This window comes from Mixophyes fleayi, chromosome 2 (assembly GCF_038048845.1).
Source record: "Mixophyes fleayi isolate aMixFle1 chromosome 2, aMixFle1.hap1, whole genome shotgun sequence".
Lineage (NCBI taxonomy): Eukaryota > Metazoa > Chordata > Amphibia > Anura > Limnodynastidae > Mixophyes > Mixophyes fleayi.
In genome coordinates this window covers 12,065,981-12,078,369 of record NC_134403.1, presented here as the reverse complement: position 1 = coordinate 12,078,369, position 12,389 = coordinate 12,065,981, and positions in this window count along the sequence as shown.

The following is a 12,389-nucleotide window of genomic DNA, read 5'->3' as shown; positions in this document are numbered from 1 at the left end:
CGCAGGCACCCAGACTAGTGCATGACAAACCATTATAAAAGTGAAAATGGAAAATTCCATCATATCAATTATCAACCCTCCAAAATCATTTTGTGCAAAGAAATAACCATTCATAAATATATATGAATAATATATTTGCCAACATAAAAAAGGAATTGCAAATAAAACATTAGTACATTGTGTAAACCCAACACCATACTATGTATATCCATACCCAACTAAATATGCTGAAAACCCTTAACATATAAATAAAATCTCCTTAAATCCCTGGGGGTGACACAATTGGAATTTCTAGTAACAGCTAGCCCACCACTACTTAACTCCAAAACCAGAGAACCATAAGGGCAAATAATTAAAGAAGAAAAGACAAAGAGACATTTTTGTAAACAGCCATACCGCAAGGGTCTCTCCTAATGAAAATAGAGAAGAATGAAACAATATAAGAGGGGGATTCAATTAGTCCCGAAAATATCTCTCGGACATTCCGTAGACAATTTGTGGCAGAGATTTTGACAGAAATGTCTGCTCATTTTTGGGTAGAGATTTGTACCGTAATTGCCGGCAATGTGCCGATGCGATGTCCGCGCGCCAAATCGACGGCAGTTGAATTCCCCCCACAGAGTACAGAATTTAGGTAATTTTTAACCTGAGTAAATTGTGCTCGACTTTTTTATAAATCTAAAACAAAGTCCGGGAAGACAGCCACAGTTTGATTTTCATATTTTAACGGACCTTATTGTCTAGCCAAATTTAGGATAACATCCATATCTTTCTAATGTAGGTATTTTGCAATGAAGGTGAAGGAGTTCCAGGTTGGAGATGTTGTGTAGGCATACGATGTGCTCTTTCTACCGCAAATTGCTTTGTAAATACCTCTCTCCAAAATATTTATACTAGCCAACTTTCTAGAAAGGAATCTGGATTACAGCCCTCAGCTGCTCAGGGAGGCCAACAAACCGTATTTTATTTCTACGAAGTCTGCCCTCAAATCTGAGTTTTTACTTGAACACATTAAATTGAAAGTTAAAATTGGAAATTTATTTACTTCCAATCTCTCATCTATGCTCAGGCTTCTCCAAACACCTCTTTAACACATTTAATTCTCTTCTGAATCCTCCTGCCCCAAATCCTCCAACTACCATCAGTGCACAGGATCTTGCTTCCTATTTCAAGGACAAAATTTATAAGATCATACTTCAAATGATATCATCTCCCCTGTCAATGACTTGAACACAGCAAAAAATAATAATCATTACTCTCTTCTAATTCTTCTGGATCTCTGCTGCATTTGACACTGTTGACCACTCTCTCCTCATACACATACTACAATCCCTAGGTCTTGAAGGCACTGTCCTATCCTGGCTCTCATCCTACCTATTTAATCGCTCTTTCAGTGTTAATTTCTCTGGATCCACCTCTGCTCCGCTTCCTTTATCAGTTGGAGTACCGCAAGGCTCAGTCCTAGGTCCTCTGCTGTTCTCTATCTACACCACTTCTCTTGGAAAACTAATAAGCTCCTTTGGATTTTAGTATCATCTCTATGCGGATGATACACAAATCTATCTATGCTCTCCTGATCTTTCACCATCTGTGTTGTCTCGCGTTACTGACTGTCTCTCTGCCATTTCAGCTTGGATGTCGTCTCGCCAACTCAAACTCAATCTTTCAAAAACTGAATTAATTGTATTCCCACCCAAAAACAGAAGTTTCCTGCCCGACATTTCTATTTCTGTTGATAACATGACCATAAATCCCACCCTGCAAGCTCGTTGCCTAGGTGTAATCCTTGACTCACAACTGTCGTTTATTCCCCACATCAATACGCACATATCTGACACAAGACACCGCAAAAACATTAATTCATGCACTCATCATCTCCCGCATCGACTATTGCAATTCCCTCCTTACTGGTCTTCCCAAAATCAGACTTGAACCCCTACAATCTATTTTGCACGCAGCGGCTAGATTGATTTTCCTTGCAAACCGTTCTTCCTCTGCTGAGCCACTCTGTCAGTCTCTACATTGGTTGCCTGTATTTCAACGAATCCAATATAAATTGCATCGACATACATTTCCTCACTTGTCTCAAAATATCTCCCTACTCGACACCTCCGTTCTGCACAAGATCTAAGTCTCTCTTCCACTCTCATCACATCCTCCCATTCTCGGTTACAGGATTTTATCCGGGCTGTACCCACTTTGTGGAATTCCCTCCCTACTGCAGTAAGACTTTCCTCTAGTCTTCAAAACTTCAAGCGTTCACTGAAAACCCACCTCTTCAGACAAGGTTATGATATTCCTCAACCACCATCTTAATTCCCTAGATTACCCTGTTACCACCCTCTACACAGCTAACGCAAGACAACAACCCTCTGACCAACATTGCCACACACACAGTCCACCCAATACTTTTACCTTTGCGTTCTAGCTGGTCCATTGTGCAATATGATGTAGCACATGCCCTTGTATATTCTATACCTAACTGAAAGTTGAAGTCAGAATCAGATAACCTTCTTGGCACTTAAAAGGAGATATATGTGCAAACAACAGAGTTCCTGTTAAGGGATATTTAATTACTAGTAGAGTTATCTAAAATATTGATCTCCAGTAAGATATAAGATAATTTATGTAATCCAGGGATTACATAAATGTAAGGATAATAGTGCTATATGGAAGCAGTCAAGTTGAGACCCATGGGTCTTGATAAAATTATTTTAAATAATTGTATATATTGGTTGTATCATACAGGCAAGTTAACCTGTTATCCACTTAGACGTTATGCTCAGTCCTTAATATTGCAGTTCACTGTTGTAATGCAGAGGGGGTGAGGTGCATAATGACAGATACAGTGATTTGAGAATTGATTAATCGCTCACGATAAGGAGAGTCTATCACCTCTCTTATGTCTAACAGATAATTTATCAGTGGTTCAGTGAGTGGAAATGTTTACCCACCGCTCATTATTTCAGCAGTTTTTTTTTCCATATCAATGGGTAATTGTAGGTGAGCAGATGCTGTGATGTGGGGCAGCTCACACGCTAGTATGCTTTTGCCAGTTTTCCTCTCCTTCTACCCAAATCACCAGGTAGAGTATATCTATTGCGATTCTTCACCTCTTCTCCCCAAATCATTGTGTAATTGTAGGTGATCAGCTGCGGCAGTTGGGGATAACCGTCAGTCAGTTTATCTATGTCGGATCTTCTCTCAACACCATCAGATAAGCGCAGGTGAGTTATATCCCATTCATACTGCACCAAAATCACGGGTTTTTGCCGGGGCGAGCTCAAACGACCCAGGTCTTGGTGCAGTATGAATGGTACAAGTCAAAAATCCTGGGTCTAAAAACCCGGGTCTTCAACCCGGGTTTTATCAAGGGGTAATTCCCGGGTCGGACTCGGGTTGCCTGCACTATAAATGGTGCAACCCGGGTTTTTCAACCCGGGTTGCACAGAAAACAATCTGATTGGCTGTCTGCCTGTCTCTGGAGGATGATGTCATCGGTGGGAGCCCGTGGAAGATTCGAGAAGGAGTTTAGGAGAAATGGTGGATGGACCTTTCAATGACATCACCATTTTTTAGCCAATGAAAACTGCTCTGGTGATGACTCCAACAAATTGCCAGGGCACAGACTTGTGCAGTATGAATGGGGTCAACCCGGGAAATTCCCGGGTCCGAGGTGCAGTATGAATGGTGTTTCTGAGCTGGGACGCTCCGAGCCCCGGCAAAAACCCGGCTTGAAAAACCCGGGATATTGCCGGGGCGGCAGTATGAAAGCGGGATAAGTAATAACTTTCAGGACCTGTCCCAGGATCAGCAGGTATATATTGGGTCATTTGGTAACAAAATTATTTTGGGATCATTGAAGTTTTTAGTATACTTTAAGGATATAAGCTGGAGAGGTAAGCATGTACGGCCTGCGCTGTGCACATCCAGGCCCCAAAACACAAGGATTCAGGTGCTCTACTTTTGCGAATGTGGGAACAAAAGAAAATGTTGCCCTGCGATCTAAAACAAACTAAATATAAATCACTATGTGTCAGCATGTACATAAATAGGATAATTTTGTACTCAATATAACTATATTGGAATAACCTCACCTGCCAACCTCTAAATGCTTTAGAATATAAAGGTTCAGGGAAGGTTTTAAATGTGACACCCTGAATATATATTTGTTTCACCGGCTAGGGACTCACCTACAGGAGATCCCTTGTTTTTGACAGGTAACCTTATCCCAATATAGCTATATTTTGCACAAAATTCTCCTTTATGCATTTGCTGACACATTGTGATTTATAAAGAAGTGGAAGTTGCTCAATCAATTTATAGGCTATAGCAGGTGCTTGAAAGGGTGGAGTTATCCTGAAAGGAACAAACACACAGAGAGATCCCCCAGCACACTGCTATAGCCAGCAACAGATCTGCCATTTCTACTGTAGATAAAAATGCAAAAGTCTTAGTTGCACACATCTGCAAATGTATGTTAAAGCCACCCGCCACTCCACGGCGCTTTTACTAATAGGGTGGTCCTACTCTAAACAGTGAGAGTCCCATGGACCATGCATATGTGTTTTTAAATTGAGAGCTAACTTACCAAGGAGGTACCCCAGAAGCCTCCAAATAGCAATCCAATGTCAGCACTCCCCCTCAGCTACTGACATTAACATGCCTCTCAGACAAATAAAGAAGTGGAAGTTGCTCAATCAATTTATAGGCTATAGCAGGTGCTTGAAAGGGTGGGGTTATCCTAAAAGGAACAAACACACAGAGAGATCCCCCAGTACATTCCAAGGATTGAAAGACATGAGAGGGGGCACTGCATCACCGGGTATCCCTCCAAAATGTTGTTATGGGACCAGCTATGCACTTCATCCTTCCGCGGACCCCAGTATGCTGTTCTGAACATGCCCGACTGCCCTGCTGGGCTTGGCTGCACTCGCTCTGTGATTTTAAGATTACAGGCAGTGACCTAACTATTGCTATTTCAGGGTGTGTGACACCTACTGCACTTTCCCTGCTTTCAGGGTTCACCCTATTTCCATATCACCGAGAATGGGTGACTCTCCTTCACCCTTCCTATGACATAAGGATCTCTGCATGATAATAGCCCCATGTCAGGCTTGTCTAAATGGGTAAGAGGAGCTAAGATGTTGGACACTTTATAAATTTCTAATTTTATTCCTACTCTTCCCCTCTACTTTGTCCATAAGACGCCAACTACTTCTAATAGTCCCCCGCTTACTCCTTGATCAGTCATGTTCCCCTTACACGAATCCTGGCTTGTCCCAAAATCCTTTTTATTTGCCGATAACATCTCACTAATAGAGTCACAAATTAGCATTTCCAACTACATTCAGGGAAGCTGTCCTACAGGTTAATTCAGTGAGAGTAACTTATTGTTATTGCACGCCCATTAATAACGCCCAGCTTCTTATTTCCACAGTAAAACGTTACCAGACCTCAGGGTACAATATGCCTTAAACACTAATGAATTATTCAGTGGGATTTGTCCTCATGCATACAAGCAGGTACATGTTCCAGGTTGGAGATCTACTATACTTAGTAATAATTCTTAGTTCATTCTTTGTTACCCATCAGTGTATTGTAAAGATTATATTACAATTATATAGACACAAAATTACTGCGTTTCTTAATCTACATAACATGTCTCTGTATTAGATACGTTCCATAACTCCATCCACAAGGAATTCAATAGAATGTAGTATGTAGAGTACATATGTGCCAATCTAGGTCACAGGTTACATAGGGCACACACCCTCCACCGCCCAGAAGGAGAGAAACGTGATAGATCCACTTTCTATTTTGCACCTATAACAACAAAAATAGTCCACGGGAGTAGATTTATACAAACATTAAGTACAAGTCTCTACTTGCAGCCTACAGAGTGTAAGATGATTTCCTCACCTTCATTACCTACCGAATTCCACTCCCTAAACTAATGACATTATTATCTCTGTTTTAAGGATTCAAATGTTAAATTACATTTTTAGCCAGAGGAGCTTAACATCAACCTCGCCTCTACTCTGAGGAGCTAATTTCCTCTTATTTGGGCACCCTCCTTATATCAACAGCTCAGTGACCAGTAAACCTGTTCATACTTAACTTTCTCACACTACTTAGAAAGTTAGAATTAGACCTTAAGAAGTAGATTCTGCCTCATTTTACATTGAAGGGACAGTTCAGCTTACTCAATATGAACATAATGCCTAGACTTCTATAACTTCTTCAGGTGATTTATATCGTCAATGACTTTTTCACATTCAAATTCGAATGGCTAAATTAGAAAATGAAAATCAAGTTGCAAGAGAAAGTAAGACAAACCCTAAAAAGTATTTTAAGTCTATAAATGGTAAAAGGATTAAAAAGATAATATAGAACCCCTAGAAAGTGAGATGGCTGAATTGATAAATGATACTAAGGAAAAAGTAGAGGTATTAAACACTTTTATTTTCTTTAGTATTTATTAGAGAGGAACAAACGGTAGGAATAATACATAAAAACGGAAACCGTACAATTAATACATGGCTGAGAAAGGAAGAAGTCCAAAGACGTCCAAAGGATATTAAGATAAATAAAGCTCCAGGTCCAGATGGCATACACCCAAGGGTTCTTATGGAGCTAAACTCAGAAATAGCTAGACCACTATTCTTATTTTTCAGAGATTCAATCTCAACAGCCTCAGTATCAAGGGACGGGAATGGAACATTTTCTAATAGGTCAAAAGTTTTAAGTGGAGTACCTCAAGGTTCCGTGCTGGGGCCACTCCTTTTTAATATATTTATTAACGACCTTGGTGATGGTTTAGAGAGTAAAGTTTCTAGTTTTGCAGAAGACACTAAACTTTGCAAGGTAATAAAATCAGAGCAAGATGTAGCTTCTCTACAGAGGGATTTAAATAAACTAGAGAATTGGGCGGCCAAATGGAATATGAGGTTTAACATAGATAAATGTAAGTTTATGCATTTAGGGATCAAAAACAAGCAAGCAATCAATAAATTAAATGGGATTAATTTAGAGGAATCGATATTGGAAAAGGATTTGGGAGTGCTCGTAGACAATAGACTTAGCAATAATGGTCAATATCAAGCAGCAGCCGCAAGGGCAAATAAAGTATTGGCATGCATAAAAAGGGGCATAGATACAAGGGAAGACTGTGTATTTTGCCACTGTATAATTTGTTGGTAAGACCTTATCTTGAATACGAAGTACAGTTCTGGGAACCAATCTATAAAAAAGATATTTTGGAACTAGAAAGGGTTCAGAGAAGGGTGACAAAATTGATAAGGGGTATGGAGTCATTAAGTTATGAGGAAAGGTTAGCCAGTTTAGGCATGTTTACTTTAGAAAAGAGGCGTCTAAAAGGGGATATGATTACTATGTACAAATACATTAAGGGTCAATACAGAAAACTTTCATGGGAACTTTTTACCCCAAGGACTATACACAGGACATGCAGTCACGCCCTAAGGTTAGAGGAGAGGAAATTTCACAACCAGCAAAGGAAGGGGTTCTTTACAGTAAGGGCAGTCAAGATATGGAATTCATTGCCAGGGAAGGTTGTGATGGCAAAATCAATTGATAAGTTTAAGAAAGGGTTAGACAAATTTTTAGCTGAAAAGTGTATCCAGGGATACGACCGTTAATTAAAATGAAGGATAGTAGTGGATACAGAGAAAATATAGTACTGCAATATTGGGTATAGAGGGATTTTTCCCAATTGCAACAGATTGGTGGTTGGTTAATCTTAATCAATTTTAAAATATAAGTGAGGAATCGCAGGAGATCAACAAAAGGTTGGGGGAGAACTTAATGGACTGGTGTCTTTTTACAACCTCATCAACTATGTAACTATGTAACAGCCTTTATTTGGGCAAACAAAGTCTCACACCTGAACTTCTTAATCTTACTAGGCCACGATTTAGCATATTTTGCAGAGAATAGTAGATTATATATCCAGTGCAGGAAATAAGCAATGGGTCCAAAACCATCTTAAATCACTATCTCTACAATTAGCACACCTGCTAAAAGACTTTAGGCTCCCAGTGTGCTAGGTCTAGGCTCCATAACCCCCATCTTGAAATTATTGGTACAGTTAGGAAAATAACACATCTCATTTCTCTAAACCCATGCACCCCAATACCAGGACATCCCCGATTTGAGCCAGGACTGTAATCTCGTACATTGCAGAGATCCTGAGATTAAAAATAAAAATTGGTCATTTCTGACATCAAATGAACAGGCCAAATAATTGAAAAATAATGTCCCTTCCCTCAGCATACTCATCATTTGCTCTATTTATGAAACATTCAGACATGACCTGACACCAAGCTACGATACAAATCTGTGACAACCCCAAAACTCACTTACAATTGCACATCCCTCTTTTACTGAAAAACATCAAAGCTTTACCAACTTACACCCAAATATGGGAAAGTGATCTTGGAAGGAATATCTGTACAACCCAATAGACCAAAAATATCCAGCTTTCCGACAACTGCTATACTTGTTCCCGTATACAGGAAATTAATTATAAAATATTATCTGGTGGTATAGATGCTTGGACATGACCCATATTTATCAGTAACTGACAGATGTTGGCACTGGGAGGGGTACATAGCAGCATATATTGTGGCATAACTGGATTTTAGGTCACTGTGGTCAGGATTTGTTCCCCAGTCAGCAATGCCCAGATAAGTGTTTACTCCCTAGACATTGGGGGAGTACAGCTACCCCCCCCCAATAAAGGATGGTTTAACACTATACAAGAGATGAAAATAATGGCAAATATTGCATACAAAATACTTAATAGATAAACAGGTTCAGAAACATTATGAACAGACAAGATTACTTTCTCACACTCTCAGCAAAGATAATATTTATCATCACACATAAAACCCCTCACTCTTAAAAGTGTATTTAACCACATGGCCACACGGGCATCCTCCCTTTTCCCTATGCTATTACAATATTATTGTTTATTTTGTTCTGTCTTCAATGGCATTGCTCCAAATTTGAATATATATATATATATATATATATATATATATATATATATATATATCTATATATATCTAATATATATAAGCCTAGCGGCATGTGTTAGTCTGTGTGTGGAAAAAAAAACAAGCTGCAGCGCCACCTGCTGGGCGGAGTTATACACTGACCTACTAAATTCTTAGCATTATCTAATATATAAAAGTAAAAGCCTAGCGGCGTGTGTTAGTGTGTGTGTGTGTGTGTGTGTGTGTGTGTGTGTGTGGAAAAAACTATTTTCTCAGAAAGGGCTCGTCCAATTGACCTGAAATTTGGTATACTGACATTATTTGACAAAAAAATTAGAATAGTGAAGTCAGTTAACTTCCATCATCCCCCCTTCTCCCCGTGGGAGGGGTAGTAAAGGCTAAATTTACGAGTTGAGGGCTCAAACTCATTTTCGTGAGGTAATTTTACCTCATGAACACACATGTGTAGCGGCGTGTGTTAGTGTGTGTGGAAAAAACTATTTTCTCAGAAAGGACTCATCCAATTGACCTGAAATTTGGTATACTGACATTATTTGACAAAAAAAATAGAATAGTGAAGTCAGTTAACTTCCATCATCCCCCCTTCCCCCTGTGGGAGGGGTAGTAAAGGCTAAATTTACGAGTTGAGGGCTCAAACTCATTTTCGTGAGGTAATTTTACCTCATGAACACACATTAAAAAGGGCGCTTGCGTCGGGAAGTAATGCTCTTCCCCTGAGGGTGCCTGGGCTAGGCCCAAATGCATGACAAGAACCTTTTTAAGACCTTAAGTAGCTTGATTTGACTAGAATGCATGAGTATCATGCACGGGTTAACTTGTATATATATATATATATATATATATATATATATATATATATATATATATATATCACTTTTTTTTTCGAATCCCCTTATACTTACCTTTCAATCGCCCTGTTCAAAAAATCATCTCTAGTTATTATACTATAATCACTTTTTGTATTGTTTCGATACAATATCAATAAAGTGCATTTAAGCCAGGCATTGTATATCAGGGTGCCCTGACCAGGCCTGCGGTATCTGACATATACATCACTGTGACCCCAAATTGTCACCTGTTTTGATAGTTACACCACTATGTTAGTTAAGGGATAACAACTTATAATGGGCCAAAGAGAATAATATATAATGCCCCATTTCTAATACAAGTAGAAGCATGTAGCAGGGAGATAAGGTCCATGATGCTCCAGGACCAGGTGACTTTTATTCACTTGTCAGCATCCCTTGAAATAATAAAAAAAATCCCCCTTAACTTACCTTTTAACCGGCTTGTTCTCCCGTCCTCTTCTCTTCTTTTCTCCAATTCTGTGCTGCTGATTGTTCTTCTCGCGCGGGTGACTCCTCTGTGCTGCGCTCCGCAATGGATGTTGGGCGTGATGACATCACGCCCGACATTCACTGCGAACACCGCACGGAGGTGGAGACAAGGGAGGGAGCTGGAGTACCAGCTGACGTTACCGCGTGACCACAAGGTAAGTATTTTCTTTTCTTTTTTTTTTGCAGGAATATTTTTTTTCCATTAACAGTGCTGCCCCCTTGCCACAACCAAAACTCCTTCTGGGCCACATTTACAGGCGTGCTGGGCCGCATGCGGCCCACGGGTTGGACAACCCTGCTATATATTGTAAGCTTGCGGGCAAGGCCTTCTTATCTCTTTGTCTGTATTGCCAATATTGTTTTATTACTGTGTTTGTCCCCAATTGTAAAACGCTATGGAATTTGCTAGCGCTATATAAATAAATGTTGATGATGATGATGGTATTTATAATGGAATCCCGAATGTCTGCACTGATGTTCCATATTATGAATGATATTAAAATGAGCTCTCATGGATGAAAATTGTTCATAGGATGTGATAATAATCTTAGTTAAAATCAATGGACAATAATAGTTCTGTATTACTTTTGTCATATTTTAGACATTTTTTAATCCAAATACAATGGAAAGAGATTTAATTTAAAACATTATCAAAAATAAATTGATTTACAACACAAAAACATACAATTATTTCTTTACACTCTAATGAATAATAAATGTTTTCTTGGTTTAGCCAACATATAGCAAAACATTTTGCGATAAGTCTGGCAATGAAAGTGTGTGTTTAATATTCTATTTACCAAAAGGCTTACTTTTCTTTTGCCAGATGCATATTTTCATTAGAGCGTAACTGTGTTACAGTGCCAAAAAGTCAATATTATGCTAACAACTGAAACTTGGTGACACTAATATAAACAACGGCTGCAGAAAACGAATTGTACAAAAGTGTAATGAAGAAACATGGAAACATAGAATTTGACGGCAGATAAGAATTACTTGGCCCATCTAGTCTGCCCATACTTTAACCTAAAGTAATCCCAAACCCCTTTTGTTCAATAGTTATTTGTAAGGATATCCTTATGTCTATCCCAAGCATGTTTACATTGCTCTAATGTATTATCCTCTACCACCTCTGATGGAAGGCTATTCCACTTATCCACTACTCTTTCCGTGAAGTAGTTTTTCTTCACATTTCCTCTAAACCTACTTCCCCCAGTGTCAGTACATGTCCTCGTGTTCTAATACTTCTCTTCCTCCCCAGTGTCAGTACATGTCCTCGTGTTCTAATACTTCTCTTCCCCCCAGTGTCAGTACATGTCCTCGTGTTCTAATACTTCTCTTCCCCCCAGTGTCAGTACATGTCCTCGTGTCCTAATACTTCTCTGCCCCCCAGTGTCAGTACATGTCCTCGTGTTCTAATACTTCTCTTCCCCCCAGTGTCAGTACATGTCCTTGTGTTCTAATACTTCTCTTTCCCCCAGTGTCCGTACATGTCCTCGTGTTCTAATACTTCTCTTCCCCCCAGTGTCAGTACATGTCCTCGTGTTCTAATACTTCCCTTCCCCCCAGTGTCAGTGCATGTCCTCGTGTTCTAATACTTCTCTTCCCTCCAGTGTCAGTACATGTCCTCGTGTTCTAATACTTCTCTTCCCCCCAGTGTCAGTACATGTCCTCGTGTTCTAATACTTCTCTTCCCCCCAGTGTCAGTGCATGTCCTCCTGTTCTAATACTTCTCTTCCCCTCAGTGTCAGTACATGTCCTCGTGTTCTAATACTTCTCCTTTGTAGAATGTTTCCCTCCTGCACCTTGTTATAACTTATAACCCTTGATATATTTGAAAGTTTCTATCATGTCCCCCTTTCTCTTCTCTGCTCCAAACTATACATCTTTTAGTCTTTCCGGGTAAGTTTTGTGCTGTAGGCCATGCACCATTTTAGCTGCCCTTCTTTGTACAGTCTCTAATGTATTTATTGTTAGAATGGAGCGCAAAGTTCCATCTCCTAGGCAACCC